Source organism: Chiloscyllium plagiosum, unplaced genomic scaffold (genome assembly GCF_037043375.1).
Source record: "Chiloscyllium plagiosum isolate Xiang-an unplaced genomic scaffold, Cpla_swu_hap1 HiC_scaffold_55, whole genome shotgun sequence".
NCBI classification, from domain to species: Eukaryota; Metazoa; Chordata; class Chondrichthyes; order Orectolobiformes; family Hemiscylliidae; genus Chiloscyllium; species Chiloscyllium plagiosum.
The window spans coordinates 49134-74703 of record NW_028270194.1 but is presented as its reverse complement, the minus strand read 5'-3'; the positions used below and the strand labels follow the sequence as shown (position 1 = coordinate 74703).

The 25570-nt window shown below is 55.7% G+C and overlaps 13 non-coding genes across 13 annotated transcripts; all 13 read left to right on the top strand.

The window, feature by feature from the left end:
• The first annotated feature begins 2169 nt into the window (after positions 1–2169).
• Positions 2170–2259, top strand: trnay-gua (transfer RNA tyrosine (anticodon GUA)). Its single transcript is given in 2 exon segments — positions 2170–2206; positions 2224–2259. It is a non-coding gene; the product is annotated as a tRNA-Tyr (tRNA).
• A 1151-nt stretch (positions 2260–3410) lies between these two features.
• trnay-gua (transfer RNA tyrosine (anticodon GUA)) lies at positions 3411–3500 on the top strand. Its single transcript is given in 2 exon segments — positions 3411–3447; positions 3465–3500. It is a non-coding gene; the product is annotated as a tRNA-Tyr (tRNA).
• Positions 3501–5893: 2393 nt separating this feature from the next.
• Positions 5894–5983, top strand: trnay-gua (transfer RNA tyrosine (anticodon GUA)). The gene is given in 2 exon segments: positions 5894–5930; positions 5948–5983. It is a non-coding gene; the product is annotated as a tRNA-Tyr (tRNA).
• Positions 5984–8376: 2393 nt separating this feature from the next.
• On the top strand, positions 8377–8466 carry trnay-gua (transfer RNA tyrosine (anticodon GUA)). Its single transcript is given in 2 exon segments — positions 8377–8413; positions 8431–8466. It is a non-coding gene; the product is annotated as a tRNA-Tyr (tRNA).
• Positions 8467–9617: 1151 nt separating this feature from the next.
• On the top strand, positions 9618–9707 carry trnay-gua (transfer RNA tyrosine (anticodon GUA)). Its single transcript is given in 2 exon segments — positions 9618–9654; positions 9672–9707. It is a non-coding gene; the product is annotated as a tRNA-Tyr (tRNA).
• Positions 9708–12100: 2393 nt separating this feature from the next.
• On the top strand, positions 12101–12190 carry trnay-gua (transfer RNA tyrosine (anticodon GUA)). The gene is given in 2 exon segments: positions 12101–12137; positions 12155–12190. It is a non-coding gene; the product is annotated as a tRNA-Tyr (tRNA).
• A 1151-nt stretch (positions 12191–13341) lies between these two features.
• On the top strand, positions 13342–13431 carry trnay-gua (transfer RNA tyrosine (anticodon GUA)). Its single transcript is given in 2 exon segments — positions 13342–13378; positions 13396–13431. It is a non-coding gene; the product is annotated as a tRNA-Tyr (tRNA).
• Positions 13432–17065: 3634 nt separating this feature from the next.
• On the top strand, positions 17066–17155 carry trnay-gua (transfer RNA tyrosine (anticodon GUA)). Its single transcript is given in 2 exon segments — positions 17066–17102; positions 17120–17155. It is a non-coding gene; the product is annotated as a tRNA-Tyr (tRNA).
• A 1152-nt stretch (positions 17156–18307) lies between these two features.
• trnay-gua (transfer RNA tyrosine (anticodon GUA)) lies at positions 18308–18397 on the top strand. The gene is given in 2 exon segments: positions 18308–18344; positions 18362–18397. It is a non-coding gene; the product is annotated as a tRNA-Tyr (tRNA).
• A 1152-nt stretch (positions 18398–19549) lies between these two features.
• Positions 19550–19639, top strand: trnay-gua (transfer RNA tyrosine (anticodon GUA)). The gene is given in 2 exon segments: positions 19550–19586; positions 19604–19639. It is a non-coding gene; the product is annotated as a tRNA-Tyr (tRNA).
• A 1152-nt stretch (positions 19640–20791) lies between these two features.
• On the top strand, positions 20792–20881 carry trnay-gua (transfer RNA tyrosine (anticodon GUA)). The gene is given in 2 exon segments: positions 20792–20828; positions 20846–20881. It is a non-coding gene; the product is annotated as a tRNA-Tyr (tRNA).
• Positions 20882–22033: 1152 nt separating this feature from the next.
• trnay-gua (transfer RNA tyrosine (anticodon GUA)) lies at positions 22034–22123 on the top strand. Its single transcript is given in 2 exon segments — positions 22034–22070; positions 22088–22123. It is a non-coding gene; the product is annotated as a tRNA-Tyr (tRNA).
• A 2394-nt stretch (positions 22124–24517) lies between these two features.
• trnay-gua (transfer RNA tyrosine (anticodon GUA)) lies at positions 24518–24607 on the top strand. The gene is given in 2 exon segments: positions 24518–24554; positions 24572–24607. It is a non-coding gene; the product is annotated as a tRNA-Tyr (tRNA).
• Positions 24608–25570: the final 963 nt, after the last annotated feature.

Here is a 25570-nt window from a genome sequence, read left to right as displayed (position 1 = left end):
CTTCTATCAGTCAGGCGGGGCCACCCGACGTCACCTCACGCTCGTGGTGGCTGCGCCAAGGTTGAAGTCGTTTCGACCTCCAATCAGCAATTGCCATCTCCTCAGCACTTCTTTCCTCGTCCATGTGGCCTTCCGCCTCGCCTGAGTCCACCAGCTGCCGCTGCTGCTCCTCCGACAAGTTGGTTGTTTCAGCGAGACAGGCATCAGCAATGTTTGGTCTCAGCCGTCCGACGGATGAGAGGATTTTCTGCACATCCTGGAGCGTGGCTACTCAGGATCCACTGCGGAAGAAGTCAAAGCATGGCCAGCTCACCGACCGGGCGATTAGCTCAAATGGCAGAGTGCATGCGTGAGGTAGTGGGATCAATGCCCGCATTCTTCACTTGCTTTTAAAACTGCAAGTGCACCCACTCACTCAGCTGGTCTGCAGCAGACGGATTACAGTTTGTGTACGCCGTCTCCCTGAGAGTGGTCCCGAAAGATCAAAAGCTTCAAGCGTGAGCGACAGGCAGGTCCTGCTGTTTCAGGGTGCAGCGTAGGAAGAAAGTCGAGCTGCGCAGCGAAGGCAAACGCCTGCGGGTGAAAGTCAGCTCCTTGAAAGGATCATACAGGTGGTGGGTGAGCTGCCTGAGGTCAGCGGGCACGTCCTGGACGTGTTTGGAGGCAACTTGAACCAGTCGGTAAGCTGCGGCCCAAACCCTAACCTGACATGTACATGAAGCTGCGAGTCAGGTACTGTACCGGCAGAATCTGGCAGTTTCGGATCAGCACTCAAGACGATTTCTTCATGCCAGCACTGGCCGAAGCTGTGGAGATCAGCCATTGGCTCAGGATCTCCCAGAGTGACAGATTTTCAGGAAGGCAACGGCGTCACATTAGTGGAGGAGTGCGGCAAAGTATCAGCAAGGGAGAGCCACTGCTGGGCTCTCCTTCGATAGCTCAGCTGGTAGAGCGGAGGACTGTAGTGTGTCGCAAATCTGTCATCCTTAGGTCGCTGGTTCAATTCTGGCTCGAAGGAGCCTCGGCTGCGTTTTTGGAAAGAGTGAGCATTCACCAGCACGCGGGCCACAGCAACACAGATGAGCTGAAAACGCGACACCGCTTTCAGGACACATCAGCACACGCCCTTCCCCCTCTGCAAAGAGCCAGCTGTCTCCGTGCTGCAGCTGACGGCCAGCAGGGTGCCTTTTTTTCAACACAAACGCATGAAAGCACTTTGTGCTCACTGCAACCAAATTAAGTCTTCTATCAGTCAGGCGGGGCCACCCGACGTCACCTCACGCTCGTGGTGGCTGCGCCAAGGTTGAAGTCGTTTCGACCTCCAATCAGCAATTGCCATCTCCTCAGCACTTCTTTCCTCGTCCATGTGGCCTTCCGCCTCGCCTGAGTCCACCAGCTGCCGCTGCTGCTCCTCCGACAAGTTGGTTGTTTCAGCGAGACAGGCATCAGCAATGTTTGGTCTCAGCCGTCCGACGGATGAGAGGATTTTCTGCACATCCTGGAGCGTGGCTACTCAGGATCCACTGCGGAAGAAGTCAAAGCATGGCCAGTTCAACGACCGGGCGATTAGCTCAAATGGCAGAGTGCATGCGTGAGGTAGTGGGATCAATGCCCGCATTCTTCACTTGCTTTTAAAACTGCAAGTGCACCCACTCACTCAGCTGGTCTGCAGCAGACGGATTACCGTTTGCGTACGCCGCCTCCCTGAGAGTGGTCCCGAAAGATCAAAAGCTTCAAGCGTGAGCGACAGGCAGGTCCTGCTGTTTCAGGGTGCAGCGTAGGAAGAAAGTCGAGCTGCGCAGCGAAGGCAAACGCCTGCGGGTGAAAGTCAGCTCCTTGAAAGGATCATACAGGTGGTGGGTGAGCTGCCTGAGGTCAGCGGGCAGGTCCTGGACGTGTTTGGAGGCAACTTGAACCAGTCGGTAAGCTGCGCCCAAACCCTAACCTGACATGTACATGAAGCTGCGAGTCAGGTACTGTACCGGCAGAATCTGGCAGTTTCGGATCAGCACTCAAGACGATTTCTTCATGCCAGCACTGGCCGAAGCTGTGGAGATCAGCCATTGGCTCAGGATCTCCCAGAGTGACAGATTTTCAGGGAGGCAACGGCGTCACATTAGTGGAGGAGTGCGGCAAAGTATCAGCAAGGGAGAGCCACTGCTGGGCTCTCCTTCGATAGCTCAGCTGGTAGAGCGGAGGACTGTAGTGTGTTGCAAATCTGTCATCCTTAGGTCGCTGGTTCAATTCCGGCTCGAAGGAGCCTCGGCTGCGTTTTTGGAAAGAGTGAGCATTCACCAGCACGCGGGCCACAGCAACACAGATGAGCTGAAAACGCGACACCGCTTTCAGGACACATCAGCACACGCCCTTCCCCCTCTGCAAAGAGCCAGCTGTCTCCGTGCTGCAGCTGACGGCCAGCAGGGTGCCTTTATTTCAACACAAACGCATGAAAGCACTTTGTGCTCACTGCAACCAAATTAAGTCTTCTATCAGTCAGGCGGGGCCACCCGACGTCACCTCACGCTCGTGGTGGCTGCGCCAAGGTTGAAGTCGTTTCGACCTCCAATCAGCAATTGCCATCTCCTCAGCACTTCTTTCCTCGTCCATGTGGCCTTCCGCCTCGCCTGAGTCCACCAGCTGCCGCTGCTGCTCCTCCGACAAGTTGGTTGTTTCAGCGAGACAGGCATCAGCAATGTTTGGTCTCAGCCGTCCGACGGATGAGAGGATTTTCTGCACATCCTGGAGCGTGGCTACTCAGGATCCACTGCGGAAGAAGTCAAAGCATGGCCAGTTCAACGACCGGGCGATTAGCTCAAATGGCAGAGTGCATGCGTGAGGTAGTGGGATCAATGCCCGCATTCTTCACTTGCTTTTAAAACTGCAAGTGCACCCACTCACTCAGCTGGTCTGCAGCAGACGGATTACCGTTTGCGTACGCCGCCTCCCTGAGAGTGGTCCCGAAAGATCAAAAGCTTCAAGCGTGAGCGACAGGCAGGTCCTGCTGTTTCAGGGTGCAGCGTAGGAAGAAAGTCGAGCTGCGCAGCGAAGGCAAACGCCTGCGGGTGAAAGTCAGCTCCTTGAAAGGATCATACAGGTGGTGGGTGAGCTGCCTGAGGTCAGCGGGCAGGTCCTGGACGTGTTTGGAGGCAACTTGAACCAGTCGGTAAGCTGCGCCCAAACCCTAACCTGACATGTACATGAAGCTGCGAGTCAGGTACTGTACCGGCAGAATCTGGCAGTTTCGGATCAGCACTCAAGACGATTTCTTCATGCCAGCACTGGCCGAAGCTGTGGAGATCAGCCATTGGCTCAGGATCTCCCAGAGTGACAGATTTTCAGGGAGGCAACGGCGTCACATTAGTGGAGGAGTGCGGCAAAGTATCAGCAAGGGAGAGCCACTGCTGGGCTCTCCTTCGATAGCTCAGCTGGTAGAGCGGAGGACTGTAGTGTGTTGCAAATCTGTCATCCTTAGGTCGCTGGTTCAATTCCGGCTCGAAGGAGCCTCGGCTGCGTTTTTGGAAAGAGTGAGCATTCACCAGCACGCGGGCCACAGCAACACAGATGAGCTGAAAACGCGACACCGCTTTCAGGACACATCAGCACACGCCCTTCCCCCTCTGCAAAGAGCCAGCTGTCTCCGTGCTGCAGCTGACGGCCAGCAGGGTGCCTTTATTTCAACACAAACGCATGAAAGCACTTTGTGCTCACTGCAACCAAATTAAGTCTTCTATCAGTCAGGCGGGGCCACCCGACGTCACCTCACGCTCGTGGTGGCTGCGCCAAGGTTGAAGTCGTTTCGACCTCCAATCAGCAATTGCCATCTCCTCAGCACTTCTTTCCTCGTCCATGTGGCCTTCCGCCTCGCCTGAGTCCACCAGCTGCCGCTGCTGCTCCTCCGACAAGTTGGTTGTTTCAGCGAGACAGGCATCAGCAATGTTTGGTCTCAGCCGTCCGACGGATGAGAGGATTTTCTGCACATCCTGGAGCGTGGCTACTCAGGATCCACTGCGGAAGAAGTCAAAGCATGGCCAGCTCACCGACCGGGCGATTAGCTCAAATGGCAGAGTGCATGCGTGAGGTAGTGGGATCAATGCCCGCATTCTTCACTTGCTTTTAAAACTGCAAGTGCACCCACTCACTCAGCTGGTCTGCAGCAGACGGATTACAGTTTGCGTACGCCGTCTCCCTGAGAGTGGTCCCGAAAGATCAAAAGCTTCAAGCGTGAGCGACAGGCAGGTCCTGCTGTTTCAGGGTGCAGCGTAGGAAGAAAGTCGAGCTGCGCAGCGAAGGCAAACGCCTGCGGGTGAAAGTCAGCTCCTTGAAAGGATCATACAGGTGGTGGGTGAGCTGCCTGAGGTCAGCGGGCACGTCCTGGACGTGTTTGGAGGCAACTTGAACCAGTCGGTAAGCTGCGGCCCAAACCCTAACCTGACATGTACATGAAGCTGCGAGTCAGGTACTGTACCGGCAGAATCTGGCAGTTTCGGATCAGCACTCAAGACGATTTCTTCATGCCAGCACTGGCCGAAGCTGTGGAGATCAGCCATTGGCTCAGGATCTCCCAGAGTGACAGATTTTCAGGAAGGCAACGGCGTCACATTAGTGGAGGAGTGCGGCAAAGTATCAGCAAGGGAGAGCCACTGCTGGGCTCTCCTTCGATAGCTCAGCTGGTAGAGCGGAGGACTGTAGTGTGTCGCAAATCTGTCATCCTTAGGTCGCTGGTTCAATTCTGGCTCGAAGGAGCCTCGGCTGCGTTTTTGGAAAGAGTGAGCATTCACCAGCACGCGGGCCACAGCAACACAGATGAGCTGAAAACGCGACACCGCTTTCAGGACACATCAGCACACGCTCTTCCCCCTCTGCAACGAGCCAGCTGTCTCCGTGCTGCAGCTGACGGCCAGCAGGGTGCCTTTATTTCAACACAAACGCATGAAAGCACTTTGTGCTCACTGCAACCAAATTAAGTCTTCTATCAGTCAGGCGGGGCCACCCGACGTCACCTCACGCTCGTGGTGGCTGCGCCAAGGTTGAAGTCGTTTCGACCTCCAATCAGCAATTGCCATCTCCTCAGCACTTCTTTCCTCGTCCATGTGGCCTTCCGCCTCGCCTGAGTCCACCAGCTGCCGCTGCTGCTCCTCCGACAAGTTGGTTGTTTCAGCGAGACAGGCATCAGCAATGTTTGGTCTCAGCCGTCCGACGGATGAGAGGATTTTCTGCACATCCTGGAGCGTGGCTACTCAGGATCCACTGCGGAAGAAGTCAAAGCATGGCCAGTTCAACGACCGGGCGATTAGCTCAAATGGCAGAGTGCATGCGTGAGGTAGTGGGATCAATGCCCGCATTCTTCACTTGCTTTTAAAACTGCAAGTGCACCCACTCACTCAGCTGGTCTGCAGCAGACGGATTACCGTTTGCGTACGCCGCCTCCCTGAGAGTGGTCCCGAAAGATCAAAAGCTTCAAGCGTGAGCGACAGGCAGGTCCTGCTGTTTCAGGGTGCAGCGTAGGAAGAAAGTCGAGCTGCGCAGCGAAGGCAAACGCCTGCGGGTGAAAGTCAGCTCCTTGAAAGGATCATACAGGTGGTGGGTGAGCTGCCTGAGGTCAGCGGGCAGGTCCTGGACGTGTTTGGTGGCGACTTGAACCAGTCGGTAAGCTGCGCCCAAACCCTAACCTGACATGTACATGAAGCTGCGAGTCAGGTACTGTACCGGCAGAATCTGGCAGTTTCGGATCAGCACTCAAGACGATTTCTTCATGCCAGCACTGGCCGAAGCTGTGGAGATCAGCCATTGGCTCAGGATCTCCCAGAGTGACAGATTTTCAGGGAGGCAACGGCGTCACATTAGTGGAGGAGTGCGGCAAAGTATCAGCAAGGGAGAACCACTGCTGGGCTCTCCTTCGATAGCTCAGCTGGTAGAGCGGAGGACTGTAGTGTGTCGCAAATCTGTCATCCTTAGGTCGCTGGTTCAATTCCGGCTCGAAGGAGCCTCGGCTGCGTTTTTGGAAAGAGTGAGCATTCACCAGCACGTGGGCCACAGCAACACAGATGAGCTGAAAACGCGACACCGCTTTCAGGACACATCAGCACACGCCCTTCCCCCTCTGCAAAGAGCCAGCTGTCTCCGTGCTGCAGCTGACGGCCAGCAGGGTGCCTTTATTTCAACACAAACGCATGAAAGCACTTTGTGCTCACTGCAACCAAATTAAGTCTTCTATCAGTCAGGCGGGGCCACCCGACGTCACCTCACGCTCGTGGTGGCTGCGCCAAGGTTGAAGTCGTTTCGACCTCCAATCAGCAATTGCCATCTCCTCAGCACTTCTTTCCTCGTCCATGTGGCCTTCCGCCTCGCCTGAGTCCACCAGCTGCCGCTGCTGCTCCTCCGACAAGTTGGTTGTTTCAGCGAGACAGGCATCAGCAATGTTTGGTCTCAGCCGTCCGACGGATGAGAGGATTTTCTGCACATCCTGGAGCGTGGCTACTCAGGATCCACTGCGGAAGAAGTCAAAGCATGGCCAGCTCACCGACCGGGCGATTAGCTCAAATGGCAGAGTGCATGCGTGAGGTAGTGGGATCAATGCCCGCATTCTTCACTTGCTTTTAAAACTGCAAGTGCACCCACTCACTCAGCTGGTCTGCAGCAGACGGATTACAGCTTGCGTACGCCGTCTCCCTGAGAGTGGTCCCGAAAGATCAAAAGCTTCAAGCGTGAGCGACAGGCAGGTCCTGCTGTTTCAGGGTGCAGCGTAGGAAGAAAGTCGAGCTGCGCAGCGAAGGCAAACGCCTGCGGGTGAAAGTCAGCTCCTTGAAAGGATCATACAGGTGGTGGGTGAGCTGCCTGAGGTCAGCGGGCACGTCCTGGACGTGTTTGGAGGCAACTTGAACCAGTCGGTAAGCTGCGGCCCAAACCCTAACCTGACATGTACATGAAGCTGCGAGTCAGGTACTGTACCGGCAGAATCTGGCAGTTTCGGATCAGCACTCAAGACGATTTCTTCATGCCAGCACTGGCCGAAGCTGTGGAGATCAGCCATTGGCTCAGGATCTCCCAGAGTGACAGATTTTCAGGAAGGCAACGGCGTCACATTAGTGGAGGAGTGCGGCAAAGTATCAGCAAGGGAGAGCCACTGCTGGGCTCTCCTTCGATAGCTCAGCTGGTAGAGCGGAGGACTGTAGTGTGTCGCAAATCTGTCATCCTTAGGTCGCTGGTTCAATTCTGGCTCGAAGGAGCCTCGGCTGCGTTTTTGGAAAGAGTGAGCATTCACCAGCACGCGGGCCACAGCAACACAGATGAGCTGAAAACGCGACACCGCTTTCAGGACACATCAGCACACGCTCTTCCCCCTCTGCAACGAGCCAGCTGTCTCCGTGCTGCAGCTGACGGCCAGCAGGGTGCCTTTATTTCAACACAAACGCATGAAAGCACTTTGTGCTCACTGCAACCAAATTAAGTCTTCTATCAGTCAGGCGGGGCCACCCGACGTCACCTCACGCTCGTGGTGGCTGCGCCAAGGTTGAAGTCGTTTCGACCTCCAATCAGCAATTGCCATCTCCTCAGCACTTCTTTCCTCGTCCATGTGGCCTTCCGCCTCGCCTGAGTCCACCAGCTGCCGCTGCTGCTCCTCCGACAAGTTGGTTGTTTCAGCGAGACAGGCATCAGCAATGTTTGGTCTCAGCCGTCCGACGGATGAGAGGATTTTCTGCACATCCTGGAGCGTGGCTACTCAGGATCCACTGCGGAAGAAGTCAAAGCATGGCCAGTTCAACGACCGGGCGATTAGCTCAAATGGCAGAGTGCATGCGTGAGGTAGTGGGATCAATGCCCGCATTCTTCACTTGCTTTTAAAACTGCAAGTGCACCCACTCACTCAGCTGGTCTGCAGCAGACGGATTACCGTTTGCGTACGCCGCCTCCCTGAGAGTGGTCCCGAAAGATCAAAAGCTTCAAGCGTGAGCGACAGGCAGGTCCTGCTGTTTCAGGGTGCAGCGTAGGAAGAAAGTCGAGCTGCGCAGCGAAGGCAAACGCCTGCGGGTGAAAGTCAGCTCCTTGAAAGGATCATACAGGTGGTGGGTGAGCTGCCTGAGGTCAGCGGGCAGGTCCTGGACGTGTTTGGTGGCGACTTGAACCAGTCGGTAAGCTGCGCCCAAACCCTAACCTGACATGTACATGAAGCTGCGAGTCAGGTACTGTACCGGCAGAATCTGGCAGTTTCGGATCAGCACTCAAGACGATTTCTTCATGCCAGCACTGGCCGAAGCTGTGGAGATCAGCCATTGGCTCAGGATCTCCCAGAGTGACAGATTTTCAGGGAGGCAACGGCGTCACATTAGTGGAGGAGTGCGGCAAAGTATCAGCAAGGGAGAACCACTGCTGGGCTCTCCTTCGATAGCTCAGCTGGTAGAGCGGAGGACTGTAGTGTGTCGCAAATCTGTCATCCTTAGGTCGCTGGTTCAATTCCGGCTCGAAGGAGCCTCGGCTGCGTTTTTGGAAAGAGTGAGCATTCACCAGCACGCGGGCCACAGCAACACAGATGAGCTGAAAACGCGACACCGCTTTCAGGACACATCAGCACACGCCCTTCCCCCTCTGCAAAGAGCCAGCTGTCTCCGTGCTGCAGCTGACGGCCAGCAGGGTGCCTTTTTTTCAACACAAACGCATGAAAGCACTTTGTGCTCACTGCAACCAAATTAAGTCTTCTATCAGTCAGGCGGGGCCACCCGACGTCACCTCACGCTCGTGGTGGCTGCGCCAAGGTTGAAGTCGTTTCGACCTCCAATCAGCAATTGCCATCTCCTCAGCACTTCTTTCCTCGTCCATGTGGCCTTCCGCCTCGCCTGAGTCCACCAGCTGCCGCTGCTGCTCCTCCGACAAGTTGGTTGTTTCAGCGAGACAGGCATCAGCAATGTTTGGTCTCAGCCGTCCGACGGATGAGAGGATTTTCTGCACATCCTGGAGCGTGGCTACTCAGGATCCACTGCGGAAGAAGTCAAAGCATGGCCAGTTCAACGACCGGGCGATTAGCTCAAATGGCAGAGTGCATGCGTGAGGTAGTGGGATCAATGCCCGCATTCTTCACTTGCTTTTAAAACTGCAAGTGCACCCACTCACTCAGCTGGTCTGCAGCAGACGGATTACCGTTTGCGTACGCCGCCTCCCTGAGAGTGGTCCCGAAAGATCAAAAGCTTCAAGCGTGAGCGACAGGCAGGTCCTGCTGTTTCAGGGTGCAGCGTAGGAAGAAAGTCGAGCTGCGCAGCGAAGGCAAACGCCTGCGGGTGAAAGTCAGCTCCTTGAAAGGATCATACAGGTGGTGGGTGAGCTGCCTGAGGTCAGCGGGCAGGTCCTGGACGTGTTTGGAGGCAACTTGAACCAGTCGGTAAGCTGCGCCCAAACCCTAACCTGACATGTACATGAAGCTGCGAGTCAGGTACTGTACCGGCAGAATCTGGCAGTTTCGGATCAGCACTCAAGACGATTTCTTCATGCCAGCACTGGCCGAAGCTGTGGAGATCAGCCATTGGCTCAGGATCTCCCAGAGTGACAGATTTTCAGGGAGGCAACGGCGTCACATTAGTGGAGGAGTGCGGCAAAGTATCAGCAAGGGAGAGCCACTGCTGGGCTCTCCTTCGATAGCTCAGCTGGTAGAGCGGAGGACTGTAGTGTGTCGCAAATCTGTCATCCTTAGGTCGCTGGTTCAATTCCGGCTCGAAGGAGCCTCGGCTGCGTTTTTGGAAAGAGTGAGCATTCACCAGCACGCGGGCCACAGCAACACAGATGAGCTGAAAACGCGACACCGCTTTCAGGACACATCAGCACACGCCCTTCCCCCTCTGCAAAGAGCCAGCTGTCTCCGTGCTGCAGCTGACGGCCAGCAGGGTGCCTTTATTTCAACACAAACGCATGAAAGCACTTTGTGCTCACTGCAACCAAATTAAGTCTTCTATCAGTCAGGCGGGGCCACCCGACGTCACCTCACGCTCGTGGTGGCTGCGCCAAGGTTGAAGTCGTTTCGACCTCCAATCAGCAATTGCCATCTCCTCAGCACTTCTTTCCTCGTCCATGTGGCCTTCCGCCTCGCCTGAGTCCACCAGCTGCCGCTGCTGCTCCTCCGACAAGTTGGTTGTTTCAGCGAGACAGGCATCAGCAATGTTTGGTCTCAGCCGTCCGACGGATGAGAGGATTTTCTGCACATCCTGGAGCGTGGCTACTCAGGATCCACTGCGGAAGAAGTCAAAGCATGGCCAGCTCACCGACCGGGCGATTAGCTCAAATGGCAGAGTGCATGCGTGAGGTAGTGGGATCAATGCCCGCATTCTTCACTTGCTTTTAAAACTGCAAGTGCACCCACTCACTCAGCTGGTCTGCAGCAGACGGATTACAGTTTGCGTACGCCGTCTCCCTGAGAGTGGTCCCGAAAGATCAAAAGCTTCAAGCGTGAGCGACAGGCAGGTCCTGCTGTTTCAGGGTGCAGCGTAGGAAGAAAGTCGAGCTGCGCAGCGAAGGCAAACGCCTGCGGGTGAAAGTCAGCTCCTTGAAAGGATCATACAGGTGGTGGGTGAGCTGCCTGAGGTCAGCGGGCACGTCCTGGACGTGTTTGGAGGCAACTTGAACCAGTCGGTAAGCTGCGGCCCAAACCCTAACCTGACATGTACATGAAGCTGCGAGTCAGGTACTGTACCGGCAGAATCTGGCAGTTTCGGATCAGCACTCAAGACGATTTCTTCATGCCAGCACTGGCCGAAGCTGTGGAGATCAGCCATTGGCTCAGGATCTCCCAGAGTGACAGATTTTCAGGAAGGCAACGGCGTCACATTAGTGGAGGAGTGCGGCAAAGTATCAGCAAGGGAGAGCCACTGCTGGGCTCTCCTTCGATAGCTCAGCTGGTAGAGCGGAGGACTGTAGTGTGTCGCAAATCTGTCATCCTTAGGTCGCTGGTTCAATTCTGGCTCGAAGGAGCCTCGGCTGCGTTTTTGGAAAGAGTGAGCATTCACCAGCACGCGGGCCACAGCAACACAGATGAGCTGAAAACGCGACACCGCTTTCAGGACACATCAGCACACGCTCTTCCCCCTCTGCAACGAGCCAGCTGTCTCCGTGCTGCAGCTGACGGCCAGCAGGGTGCCTTTATTTCAACACAAACGCATGAAAGCACTTTGTGCTCACTGCAACCAAATTAAGTCTTCTATCAGTCAGGCGGGGCCACCCGACGTCACCTCACGCTCGTGGTGGCTGCGCCAAGGTTGAAGTCGTTTCGACCTCCAATCAGCAATTGCCATCTCCTCAGCACTTCTTTCCTCGTCCATGTGGCCTTCCGCCTCGCCTGAGTCCACCAGCTGCCGCTGCTGCTCCTCCGACAAGTTGGTTGTTTCAGCGAGACAGGCATCAGCAATGTTTGGTCTCAGCCGTCCGACGGATGAGAGGATTTTCTGCACATCCTGGAGCGTGGCTACTCAGGATCCACTGCGGAAGAAGTCAAAGCATGGCCAGTTCAACGACCGGGCGATTAGCTCAAATGGCAGAGTGCATGCGTGAGGTAGTGGGATCAATGCCCGCATTCTTCACTTGCTTTTAAAACTGCAAGTGCACCCACTCACTCAGCTGGTCTGCAGCAGACGGATTACCGTTTGCGTACGCCGCCTCCCTGAGAGTGGTCCCGAAAGATCAAAAGCTTCAAGCGTGAGCGACAGGCAGGTCCTGCTGTTTCAGGGTGCAGCGTAGGAAGAAAGTCGAGCTGCGCAGCGAAGGCAAACGCCTGCGGGTGAAAGTCAGCTCCTTGAAAGGATCATACAGGTGGTGGGTGAGCTGCCTGAGGTCAGCGGGCAGGTCCTGGACGTGTTTGGTGGCGACTTGAACCAGTCGGTAAGCTGCGCCCAAACCCTAACCTGACATGTACATGAAGCTGCGAGTCAGGTACTGTACCGGCAGAATCTGGCAGTTTCGGATCAGCACTCAAGACGATTTCTTCATGCCAGCACTGGCCGAAGCTGTGGAGATCAGCCATTGGCTCAGGATCTCCCAGAGTGACAGATTTTCAGGGAGGCAACGGCGTCACATTAGTGGAGGAGTGCGGCAAAGTATCAGCAAGGGAGAACCACTGCTGGGCTCTCCTTCGATAGCTCAGCTGGTAGAGCGGAGGACTGTAGTGTGTCGCAAATCTGTCATCCTTAGGTCGCTGGTTCAATTCCGGCTCGAAGGAGCCTCGGCTGCGTTTTTGGAAAGAGTGAGCATTCACCAGCACGCGGGCCACAGCAACACAGATGAGCTGAAAACGCGACACCGCTTTCAGGACACATCAGCACACGCCCTTCCCCCTCTGCAAAGAGCCAGCTGTCTCCGTGCTGCAGCTGACGGCCAGCAGGGTGCCTTTTTTTCAACACAAACGCATGAAAGCACTTTGTGCTCACTGCAACCAAATTAAGTCTTCTATCAGTCAGGCGGGGCCACCCGACGTCACCTCACGCTCGTGGTGGCTGCGCCAAGGTTGAAGTCGTTTCGACCTCCAATCAGCAATTGCCATCTCCTCAGCACTTCTTTCCTCGTCCATGTGGCCTTCCGCCTCGCCTGAGTCCACCAGCTGCCGCTGCTGCTCCTCCGACAAGTTGGTTGTTTCAGCGAGACAGGCATCAGCAATGTTTGGTCTCAGCCGTCCGACGGATGAGAGGATTTTCTGCACATCCTGGAGCGTGGCTACTCAGGATCCACTGCGGAAGAAGTCAAAGCATGGCCAGTTCAACGACCGGGCGATTAGCTCAAATGGCAGAGTGCATGCGTGAGGTAGTGGGATCAATGCCCGCATTCTTCACTTGCTTTTAAAACTGCAAGTGCACCCACTCACTCAGCTGGTCTGCAGCAGACGGATTACCGTTTGCGTACGCCGCCTCCCTGAGAGTGGTCCCGAAAGATCAAAAGCTTCAAGCGTGAGCGACAGGCAGGTCCTGCTGTTTCAGGGTGCAGCGTAGGAAGAAAGTCGAGCTGCGCAGCGAAGGCAAACGCCTGCGGGTGAAAGTCAGCTCCTTGAAAGGATCATACAGGTGGTGGGTGAGCTGCCTGAGGTCAGCGGGCAGGTCCTGGACGTGTTTGGAGGCAACTTGAACCAGTCGGTAAGCTGCGCCCAAACCCTAACCTGACATGTACATGAAGCTGCGAGTCAGGTACTGTACCGGCAGAATCTGGCAGTTTCGGATCAGCACTCAAGACGATTTCTTCATGCCAGCACTGGCCGAAGCTGTGGAGATCAGCCATTGGCTCAGGATCTCCCAGAGTGACAGATTTTCAGGGAGGCAACGGCGTCACATTAGTGGAGGAGTGCGGCAAAGTATCAGCAAGGGAGAGCCACTGCTGGGCTCTCCTTCGATAGCTCAGCTGGTAGAGCGGAGGACTGTAGTGTGTCGCAAATCTGTCATCCTTAGGTCGCTGGTTCAATTCCGGCTCGAAGGAGCCTCGGCTGCGTTTTTGGAAAGAGTGAGCATTCACCAGCACGCGGGCCACAGCAACACAGATGAGCTGAAAACGCGACACCGCTTTCAGGACACATCAGCACACGCCCTTCCCCCTCTGCAAAGAGCCAGCTGTCTCCGTGCTGCAGCTGACGGCCAGCAGGGTGCCTTTATTTCAACACAAACGCATGAAAGCACTTTGTGCTCACTGCAACCAAATTAAGTCTTCTATCAGTCAGGCGGGGCCACCCGACGTCACCTCACGCTCGTGGTGGCTGCGCCAAGGTTGAAGTCGTTTCGACCTCCAATCAGCAATTGCCATCTCCTCAGCACTTCTTTCCTCGTCCATGTGGCCTTCCGCCTCGCCTGAGTCCACCAGCTGCCGCTGCTGCTCCTCCGACAAGTTGGTTGTTTCAGCGAGACAGGCATCAGCAATGTTTGGTCTCAGCCGTCCGACGGATGAGAGGATTTTCTGCACATCCTGGAGCGTGGCTACTCAGGATCCACTGCGGAAGAAGTCAAAGCATGGCCAGCTCACCGACCGGGCGATTAGCTCAAATGGCAGAGTGCATGCGTGAGGTAGTGGGATCAATGCCCGCATTCTTCACTTGCTTTTAAAACTGCAAGTGCACCCACTCACTCAGCTGGTCTGCAGCAGACGGATTACAGTTTGCGTACGCCGTCTCCCTGAGAGTGGTCCCGAAAGATCAAAAGCTTCAAGCGTGAGCGACAGGCAGGTCCTGCTGTTTCAGGGTGCAGCGTAGGAAGAAAGTCGAGCTGCGCAGCGAAGGCAAACGCCTGCGGGTGAAAGTCAGCTCCTTGAAAGGATCATACAGGTGGTGGGTGAGCTGCCTGAGGTCAGCGGGCACGTCCTGGACGTGTTTGGAGGCAACTTGAACCAGTCGGTAAGCTGCGGCCCAAACCCTAACCTGACATGTACATGAAGCTGCGAGTCAGGTACTGTACCGGCAGAATCTGGCAGTTTCGGATCAGCACTCAAGACGATTTCTTCATGCCAGCACTGGCCGAAGCTGTGGAGATCAGCCATTGGCTCAGGATCTCCCAGAGTGACAGATTTTCAGGAAGGCAACGGCGTCACATTAGTGGAGGAGTGCGGCAAAGTATCAGCAAGGGAGAGCCACTGCTGGGCTCTCCTTCGATAGCTCAGCTGGTAGAGCGGAGGACTGTAGTGTGTCGCAAATCTGTCATCCTTAGGTCGCTGGTTCAATTCTGGCTCGAAGGAGCCTCGGCTGCGTTTTTGGAAAGAGTGAGCATTCACCAGCACGCGGGCCACAGCAACACAGATGAGCTGAAAACGCGACACCGCTTTCAGGACACATCAGCACACGCTCTTCCCCCTCTGCAACGAGCCAGCTGTCTCCGTGCTGCAGCTGACGGCCAGCAGGGTGCCTTTATTTCAACACAAACGCATGAAAGCACTTTGTGCTCACTGCAACCAAATTAAGTCTTCTATCAGTCAGGCGGGGCCACCCGACGTCACCTCACGCTCGTGGTGGCTGCGCCAAGGTTGAAGTCGTTTCGACCTCCAATCAGCAATTGCCATCTCCTCAGCACTTCTTTCCTCGTCCATGTGGCCTTCCGCCTCGCCTGAGTCCACCAGCTGCCGCTGCTGCTCCTCCGACAAGTTGGTTGTTTCAGCGAGACAGGCATCAGCAATGTTTGGTCTCAGCCGTCCGACGGATGAGAGGATTTTCTGCACATCCTGGAGCGTGGCTACTCAGGATCCACTGCGGAAGAAGTCAAAGCATGGCCAGTTCAACGACCGGGCGATTAGCTCAAATGGCAGAGTGCATGCGTGAGGTAGTGGGATCAATGCCCGCATTCTTCACTTGCTTTTAAAACTGCAAGTGCACCCACTCACTCAGCTGGTCTGCAGCAGACGGATTACCGTTTGCGTACGCCGCCTCCCTGAGAGTGGTCCCGAAAGATCAAAAGCTTCAAGCGTGAGCGACAGGCAGGTCCTGCTGTTTCAGGGTGCAGCGTAGGAAGAAAGTCGAGCTGCGCAGCGAAGGCAAACGCCTGCGGGTGAAAGTCAGCTCCTTGAAAGGATCATACAGGTGGTGGGTGAGCTGCCTGAGGTCAGCGGGCAGGTCCTGGACGTGTTTGGAGGCAACTTGAACCAGTCGGTAAGCTGCGCCCAAACCCTAACCTGACATGTACATGAAGCTGCGAGTCAGGTACTGTACCGGCAGAATCTGGCAGTTTCGGATCAGCACTCAAGACGATTTCTTCATGCCAGCACTGGCCGAAGCTGTGGAGATCAGCCATTGGCTCAGGATCTCCCAGAGTGACAGATTTTCAGGGAGGCAACGGCGTCACATTAGTGGAGGAGTGCGGCAAAGTATCAGCAAGGGAGAGCCACTGCTAGGCTCTCCTTCGATAGCTCAGCTGGTAGAGCGGAGGACTGTAGTGTGTCGCAAATCTGTCATCCTTAGGTCGCTGGTTCAATTCTGGCTCGGAGGAGCCTCGGCTGCGTTTTTGGAAAGAGTGAGCATTCACCAGCACGCGGGCCACAGCAACACAGATGAGCTGAAAACGCGACACCGCTTTCAGGACACATCAGCACACGCTCTTCCCCCTCTGCAACGAGCCAGCTGTCTCCGTGCTGCAGCTGACGGCCAGCAGGGTGCCTTTATTTCAACACAAACGCATGAAAGCACTTTGTGCTCACTGCAACCAAATTAAGTCTTCTATCAGTCAGGCGGGGCCACCCGACGTCACCTCACGCTCGTGGTGGCTGCGCCAAGGTTGAAGTCGTTTCGACCTCCAATCAGCAATTGCCATCTCCTCAGCACTTCTTTCCTCGTCCATGTGGCCTTCCGCCTCGCCTGAGTCCACCAGCTGCCGCTGCTGCTCCTCCGACAAGTTGGTTGTTTCAGCGAGACAGGCATCAGCAATGTTTGGTCTCAGCCGTCCGACGGATGAGAGGATTTTCTGCACATCCTGGAGCGTGGCTACTCAGGATCCACTGCGGAAGAAGTCAAAGCATGGCCAGTTCAACGACCGGGCGATTAGCTCAAATGGCAGAGTGCATGCGTGAGGTAGTGGGATCAATGCCCGCATTCTTCACTTGCTTTTAAAACTGCAAGTGCACCCACTCACTCAGCTGGTCTGCAGCAGACGGATTACCGTTTGCGTACGCCGCCTCCCTGAGAGTGGTCCCGAAAGATCAAAAGCTTCAAGCGTGAGCGACAGGCAGGTCCTGCTGTTTCAGGGTGCAGCGTAGGAAGAAAGTCGAGCTGCGCAGCGAAGGCAAACGCCTGCGGGTGAAAGTCAGCTCCTTGAAAGGATCATACAGGTGGTGGGTGAGCTGCCTGAGGTCAGCGGGCACGTCCTGGACGTGTTTGGTGGCGACTTGAACCAGTCGGTAAGCTGCGCCCAAACCCTAACCTGACATGTACATGAAGCTGCGAGTCAGGTACTGTACCGGCAGAATCTGGCAGTTTCGGATCAGCACTCAAGACGATTTCTTCATGCCAGCACTGGCCGAAGCTGTGGAGATCAGCCATTGGCTCAGGATCTCCCAGAGTGACAGATTTTCAGGAAGGCAACGGCGTCACATTAGTGGAGGAGTGCGGCAAAGTATCAGCAAGGGAGAGCCACTGCTGGGCTCTCCTTCGATAGCTCAGCTGGTAGAGCGGAGGACTGTAGTGTGTCGCAAATCTGTCATCCTTAGGTCGCCGGTTCAATTCCGGCTCGAAGGAGCCTCGGCTGCGTTTTTGGAAAGAGTGAGCATTCACCAGCACGCGGGCCACAGCAACACAGATGAGCTGAAAACGCGACACCGCTTTCAGGACACATCAGCACACGCCCTTCCCCCTCTGCAACGAGCCAGCTGTCTCCGTGCTGCAGCTGACGGCCAGCAGGGTGCCTTTTTTTCAACACAAACGCATGAAAGCACTTTGTGCTCACTGCAACCAAATTAAGTCTTCTATCAGTCAGGCGGGGCCACCCGACGTCACCTCACGCTCGTGGTGGCTGCGCCAAGGTTGAAGTCGTTTCGACCTCCAATCAGCAATTGCCATCTCCTCAGCACTTCTTTCCTCGTCCATGTGGCCTTCCGCCTCGCCTGAGTCCACCAGCTGCCGCTGCTGCTCCTCCGACAAGTTGGTTGTTTCAGCGAGACAGGCATCAGCAATGTTTGGTCTCAGCCGTCCGACGGATGAGAGGATTTTCTGCACATCCTGGAGCGTGGCTACTCAGGATCCACTGCGGAAGAAGTCAAAGCATGGCCAGCTCACCGCCCGGGCGATTAGCTCAAATGGCAGAGTGCATGCTTGAGGTAGTGGGATCAATGCCCGCATTCTTCACTTGCTTTTAAAACTGCAAGTGCACCCACTCACTCAGCTGGTCTGCAGCAGACGGATTACCGTTTGCGTACGCCGCCTCCCTGAGAGTGGTCCCGAAAGATCAAAAGCTTCAAGCGTGAGCGACAGGCAGGTCCTGCTGTTTCAGGGTGCAGCGTAGGAAGAAAGTCGAGCTGCGCAGCGAAGGCAAACGCCTGCGGGTGAAAGTCAGCTCCTTGAAAGGATCATACAGGTGGTGGGTGAGCTGCCTGAGGTCAGCGGGCACGTCCTGGACGTGTTTGGAGGCAACTTGAACCAGTCGGTAAGCTGCGGCCCAAACCCTAACCTGACATGTACATGAAGCTGCGAGTCAGGTACTGTACCGGCAGAATCTGGCAGTTTCGGATCAGCACTCAAGACGATTTCTTCATGCCAGCACTGGCCGAAGCTGTGGAGATCAGCCATTGGCTCAGGATCTCCCAGAGTGACAGATTTTCAGGGAGGCAACGGCGTCACATTAGTGGAGGAGTGCGGCAAAGTATCAGCAAGGGAGAGCCACTGCTGGGCTCTCCTTCGATAGCTCAGCTGGTAGAGCGGAGGACTGTAGTGTGTCGCAAATCTGTCATCCTTAGGTCGCCGGTTCAATTCCGGCTCGAAGGAGCCTCGGCTGCGTTTTTGGAAAGAGTGAGCATTCACCAGCACGCGGGCCACAGCAACACAGATGAGCTGAAAACGCGACACCGCTTTCAGGACACATCAGCACACGCCCTTCCCCCTCTGCAACGAGCCAGCTGTCTCCGTGCTGCAGCTGACGGCCAGCAGGGTGCCTTTTTTTCAACACAAACGCATGAAAGCACTTTGTGCTCACTGCAACCAAATTAAGTCTTCTATCAGTCAGGCGGGGCCACCCGACGTCACCTCACGCTCGTGGTGGCTGCGCCAAGGTTGAAGTCGTTTCGACCTCCAATCAGCAATTGCCATCTCCTCAGCACTTCTTTCCTCGTCCATGTGGCCTTCCGCCTCGCCTGGGTCCACCAGCTGCCGCTGCTGCTCCTCCGACAAGTTGGTTGTTTCAGCGAGACAGGCATCAGCAATGTTTGGTCTCAGCCGTCCGACGGATGAGAGGATTTTCTGCACATCCTGGAGCGTGGCTACTCAGGATCCACTGCGGAAGAAGTCAAAGCATGGCCAGCTCACCGCCCGGGCGATTAGCTCAAATGGCAGAGTGCATGCTTGAGGTAGTGGGATCAATGCCCGCATTCTTCACTTGCTTTTAAAACTGCAAGTGCACCCACTCACTCAGCTGGTCTGCAGCAGACGGATTACCGTTTGCGTACGCCGCCTCCCTGAGAGTGGTCCCGAAAGATCAAAAGCTTCAAGCGTGAGCGACAGGCAGGTCCTGCTGTTTCAGGGTGCAGCGTAGGAAGAAAGTCGAGCTGCGCAGCGAAGGCAAACGCCTGCGGGTGAAAGTCAGCTCCTTGAAAGGATCATACAGGTGGTGGGTGAGCTGCCTGAGGTCAGCGGGCACGTCCTGGACGTGTTTGGAGGCAACTTGAACCAGTCGGTAAGCTGCGGCCCAAACCCTAACCTGACATGTACATGAAGCTGCGAGTCAGGTACTGTACCGGCAGAATCTGGCAGTTTCGGATCAGCACTCAAGACGATTTCTTCATGCCAGCACTGGCCGAAGCTGTGGAGATCAGCCATTGGCTCAGGATCTCCCAGAGTGACAGATTTTCAGGGAGGCAACGGCGTCACATTAGTGGAGGAGTGCGGCAAAGTATCAGCAAGGGAGAGCCACTGCTGGGCTCTCCTTCGATAGCTCAGCTGGTAGAGCGGAGGACTGTAGTGTGTCGCAAATCTGTCATCCTTAGGTCGCCGGTTCAATTCCGGCTCGAAGGAGCCTCGGCTGCGTTTTTGGAAAGAGTGAGCATTCACCAGCACGCGGGCCACAGCAACACAGATGAGCTGAAAACGCGACACCGCTTTCAGGACACATCAGCACACGCCCTTCCCCCTCTGCAACGAGCCAGCTGTCTCCGTGCTGCAGCTGACGGCCAGCAGGGTGCCTTTTTTTCAACACAAACGCATGAAAGCACTTTGTGCTCACTGCAACCAAATTAAGTCTTCTATCAGTCAGGCGGGGCCACCCGACGTCACCTCACGCTCGTGGTGGCTGCGCCAAGGTTGAAGTCGTTTCGACCTCCAATCAGCAATTGCCATCTCCTCAGCACTTCTTTCCTCGTCCATGTGGCCTTCCGCCTCGCCTGGGTCCACCAGCTGCCGCTGCTGCTCCTCCGACAAGTTGGTTGTTTCAGCGAGACAGGCATCAGCAATGTTTGGTCTCAGCCGTCCGACGGATGAGAGGATTTTCTGCACATCCTGGAGCGTGGCTACTCAGGATCCACTGCGGAAGAAGTCAAAGCATGGCCAGCTCACCGCCCGGGCGATTAGCTCAAATGGCAGAGTGCATGCTTGAGGTAGTGGGATCAATGCCCGCATTCTTCACTTGCTTTTAAAACTGCAAGTGCACCCACTCACTCAGCTGGTCTGCAGCAGACGGATTACCGTTTGCGTACGCCGCCTCCCTGAGAGTGGTCCCGAAAGATCAAAAGCTTCAAGCGTGAGCGACAGGCAGGTCCTGCTGTTTCAGGGTGCAGCGTAGGAAGAAAGTCGAGCTGCGCAGCGAAGGCAAACGCCTGCGGGTGAAAGTCAGCTCCTTGAAAGGATCATACAGGTGGTGGGTGAGCTGCCTGAGGTCAGCGGGCACGTCCTGGACGTGTTTGGAGGCAACTTGAACCAGTCGGTAAGCTGCGGCCCAAACCCTAACCTGACATGTACATGAAGCTGCGAGTCAGGTACTGTACCGGCAGAATCTGGCAGTTTCGGATCAGCACTCAAGACGATTTCTTCATGCCAGCACTGGCCGAAGCTGTGGAGATCAGCCATTGGCTCAGGATCTCCCAGAGTGACAGATTTTCAGGGAGGCAACGGCGTCACATTAGTGGAGGAGTGCGGCAAAGTATCAGCAAGGGAGAGCCACTGCTGGGCTCTCCTTCGATAGCTCAGCTGGTAGAGCGGAGGACTGTAGTGTGTCGCAAATCTGTCATCCTTAGGTCGCCGGTTCAATTCCGGCTCGAAGGAGCCTCGGCTGCGTTTTTGGAAAGAGTGAGCATTCACCAGCACGCGGGCCACAGCAACACAGATGAGCTGAAAACGCGACACCGCTTTCAGGACACATCAGCACACGCCCTTCCCCCTCTGCAACGAGCCAGCTGTCTCCGTGCTGCAGCTGACGGCCAGCAGGGTGCCTTTTTTTCAACACAAACGCATGAAAGCACTTTGTGCTCACTGCAACCAAATTAAGTCTTCTATCAGTCAGGCGGGGCCACCCGACGTCACCTCACGCTCGTGGTGGCTGCGCCAAGGTTGAAGTCGTTTCGACCTCCAATCAGCAATTGCCATCTCCTCAGCACTTCTTTCCTCGTCCATGTGGCCTTCCGCCTCGCCTGAGTCCACCAGCTGCCGCTGCTGCTCCTCCGACAAGTTGGTTGTTTCAGCGAGACAGGCATCAGCAATGTTTGGTCTCAGCCGTCCGACGGATGAGAGGATTTTCTGCACATCCTGGAGCGTGGCTACTCAGGATCCACTGCGGAAGAAGTCAAAGCATGGCCAGCTCACCGCCCGGGCGATTAGCTCAAATGGCAGAGTGCATGCTTGAGGTAGTGGGATCAATGCCCGCATTCTTCACTTGCTTTTAAAACTGCAAGTGCACCCACTCACTCAGCTGGTCTGCAGCAGACGGATTACCGTTTGCGTACGCCGCCTCCCTGAGAGTGGTCCCGAAAGATCAAAAGCTTCAAGCGTGAGCGACAGGCAGGTCCTGCTGTTTCAGGGTGCAGCGTAGGAAGAAAGTCGAGCTGCGCAGCGAAGGCAAACGCCTGCGGGTGAAAGTCAGCTCCTTGAAAGGATCATACAGGTGGTGGGTGAGCTGCCTGAGGTCAGCGGGCACGTCCTGGACGTGTTTGGAGGCAACTTGAACCAGTCGGTAAGCTGCGGCCCAAACCCTAACCTGACATGTACATGAAGCTGCGAGTCAGGTACTGTACCGGCAGAATCTGGCAGTTTCGGATCAGCACTCAAGACGATTTCTTCATGCCAGCACTGGCCGAAGCTGTGGAGATCAGCCATTGGCTCAGGATCTCCCAGAGTGACAGATTTTCAGGGAGGCAACGGCGTCACATTAGTGGAGGAGTGCGGCAAAGTATCAGCAAGGGAGAGCCACTGCTGGGCTCTCCTTCGATAGCTCAGCTGGTAGAGCGGAGGACTGTAGTGTGTCGCAAATCTGTCATCCTTAGGTCGCCGGTTCAATTCCGGCTCGAAGGAGCCTCGGCTGCGTTTTTGGAAAGAGTGAGCATTCACCAGCACGCGGGCCACAGCAACACAGATGAGCTGAAAACGCGACACCGCTTTCAGGACACATCAGCACACGCCCTTCCCCCTCTGCAACGAGCCAGCTGTCTCCGTGCTGCAGCTGACGGCCAGCAGGGTGCCTTTTTTTCAACACAAACGCATGAAAGCACTTTGTGCTCACTGCAACCAAATTAAGTCTTCTATCAGTCAGGCGGGGCCACCCGACGTCACCTCACGCTCGTGGTGGCTGCGCCAAGGTTGAAGTCGTTTCGACCTCCAATCAGCAATTGCCATCTCCTCAGCACGTCTTTCCTCGTCCATGTGGCCTTCCGCCTCGCCTGAGTCCACCAGCTGCCGCTGCTGCTCCTCCGACAAGTTGGTTGTTTCAGCGAGACAGGCATCAGCAATGTTTGGTCTCAGCCGTCCGACGGATGAGAGGATTTTCTGCACATCCTGGAGCGTGGCTACTCAGGATCCACTGCGGAAGAAGTCAAAGCATGGCCAGCTCACCGCCCGGGCGATTAGCTCAAATGGCAGAGTGCATGCTTGAGGTAGTGGGATCAATGCCCGCATTCTTCACTTGCTTTTAAAACTGCAAGTGCACCCACTCACTCAGCTGGTCTGCAGCAGACGGATTACCGTTTGCGTACGCCGCCTCCCTGAGAGTGGTCCCGAAAGATCAAAAGCTTCAAGCGTGAGCGACAGGCAGGTCCTGCTGTTTCAGGGTGCAGCGTAGGAAGAAAGTCGAGCTGCGCAGCGAAGGCAAACGCCTGCGGGTGAAAGTCAGCTCCTTGAAAGGATCATACAGGTGGTGGGTGAGCTGCCTGAGGTCAGCGGGCACGTCCTGGACGTGTTTGGAGGCAACTTGAACCAGTCGGTAAGCTGCGGCCCAAACCCTAACCTGACATGTACATGAAGCTGCGAGTCAGGTACTGTACCGGCAGAATCTGGCAGTTTCGGATCAGCACTCAAGACGATTTCTTCATGCCAGCACTGGCCGAAGCTGTGGAGATCAGCCATTGGCTCAGGATCTCCCAGAGTGACAGATTTTCAGGGAGGCAACGGCGTCACATTAGTGGAGGAGTGCGGCAAAGTATCAGCAAGGGAGAGCCACTGCTGGGCTCTCCTTCGATAGCTCAGCTGGTAGAGCGGAGGACTGTAGTGTGTCGCAAATCTGTCATCCTTAGGTCGCCGGTTCAATTCCGGCTCAAAGGAGCCTCGGCTGCGTTTTTGGAAAGAGTGAGCATTCACCAGCACGCGGGCCACAGCAACACAGATGAGCTGAAAACGCGACACCGCTTTCAGGACACATCAGCACACGCCCTTCCCCCTCTGCAACGAGCCAGCTGTCTCCGTGCTGCAGCTGACGGCCAGCAGGGTGCCTTTTTTTCAACACAAACGCATGAAAGCACTTTGTGCTCACTGCAACCAAATTAAGTCTTCTATCAGTCAGGCGGGGCCACCCGACGTCACCTCACGCTCGTGGTGGCTGCGCCAAGGTTGAAGTCGTTTCGACCTCCAATCAGCAATTGCCATCTCCTCAGCACGTCTTTCCTCGTCCATGTGGCCTTCCGCCTCGCCTGAGTCCACCAGCTGCCGCTGCTGCTCCTCCGACAAGTTGGTTGTTTCAGCGAGACAGGCATCAGCAATGTTTGGTCTCAGCCGTCCGACGGATGAGAGGATTTTCTGCACATCCTGGAGCGTGGCTACTCAGGATCCACTGCGGAAGAAGTCAAAGCATGGCCAGCTCACCGCCCGGGCGATTAGCTCAAATGGCAGAGTGCATGCTTGAGGTAGTGGGATCAATGCCCGCATTCTTCACTTGCTTTTAAAACTGCAAGTGCACCCACTCACTCAGCTGGTCTGCAGCAGACGGATTACCGTTTGCGTACGCCGCCTCCCTGAGAGTGGTCCCGAAAGATCAAAAGCTTCAAGCGTGAGCGACAGGCAGGTCCTGCTGTTTCAGGGTGCAGCGTAGGAAGAAAGTCGAGCTGCGCAGCGAAGGCAAACGCCTGCGGGTGAAAGTCAGCTCCTTGAAAGGATCATACAGGTGGTGGGTGAGCTGCCTGAGGTCAGCGGGCACGTCCTGGACGTGTTTGGAGGCAACTTGAACCAGTCGGTAAGCTGCGGCCCAAACCCTAACCTGACATGTACATGAAGCTGCGAGTCAGGTACTGTACCGGCAGAATCTGGCAGTTTCGGATCAGCACTCAAGACGATTTCTTCATGCCAGCACTGGCCGAAGCTGTGGAGATCAGCCATTGGCTCAGGATCTCCCAGAGTGACAGATTTTCAGGGAGGCAACGGCGTCACATTAGTGGAGGAGTGCGGCAAAGTATCAGCAAGGGAGAGCCACTGCTGGGCTCTCCTTCGATAGCTCAGCTGGTAGAGCGGAGGACTGTAGTGTGTCGCAAATCTGTCATCCTTAGGTCGCCGGTTCAATTCCGGCTCGAAGGAGCCTCGGCTGCGTTTTTGGAAAGAGTGAGCATTCACCAGCACGCGGGCCACAGCAACACAGATGAGCTGAAAACGCGACACCGCTTTCAGGACACATCAGCACACGCCCTTCCCCCTCTGCAACGAGCCAGCTGTCTCCGTGCTGCAGCTGACGGCCAGCAGGGTGCCTTTTTTTCAACACAAACGCATGAAAGCACTTTGTGCTCACTGCAACCAAATTAAGTCTTCTATCAGTCAGGCGGGGCCACCCGACGTCACCTCACGCTCGTGGTGGCTGCGCCAAGGTTGAAGTCGTTTCGACCTCCAATCAGCAATTGCCATCTCCTCAGCACGTCTTTCCTCGTCCATGTGGCCTTCCGCCTCGCCTGAGTCCACCAGCTGCCGCTGCTGCTCCTCCGACAAGTTGGTTGTTTCAGCGAGACAGGCATCAGCAATGTTTGGTCTCAGCCGTCCGACGGATGAGAGGATTTTCTGCACATCCTGGAGCGTGGCTACTCAGGATCCACTGCGGAAGAAGTCAAAGCATGGCCAGCTCACCGCCCGGGCGATTAGCTCAAATGGCAGAGTGCATGCTTGAGGTAGTGGGATCAATGCCCGCATTCTTCACTTGCTTTTAAAACTGCAAGTGCACCCACTCACTCAGCTGGTCTGCAGCAGACGGATTACCGTTTGCGTACGCCGCCTCCCTGAGAGTGGTCCCGAAAGATCAAAAGCTTCAAGCGTGAGCGACAGGCAGGTCCTGCTGTTTCAGGGTGCAGCGTAGGAAGAAAGTCGAGCTGCGCAGCGAAGGCAAACGCCTGCGGGTGAAAGTCAGCTCCTTGAAAGGATCATACAGGTGGTGGGTGAGCTGCCTGAGGTCAGCGGGCACGTCCTGGACGTGTTTGGAGGCAACTTGAACCAGTCGGTAAGCTGCGGCCCAAACCCTAACCTGACATGTACATGAAGCTGCGAGTCAGGTACTGT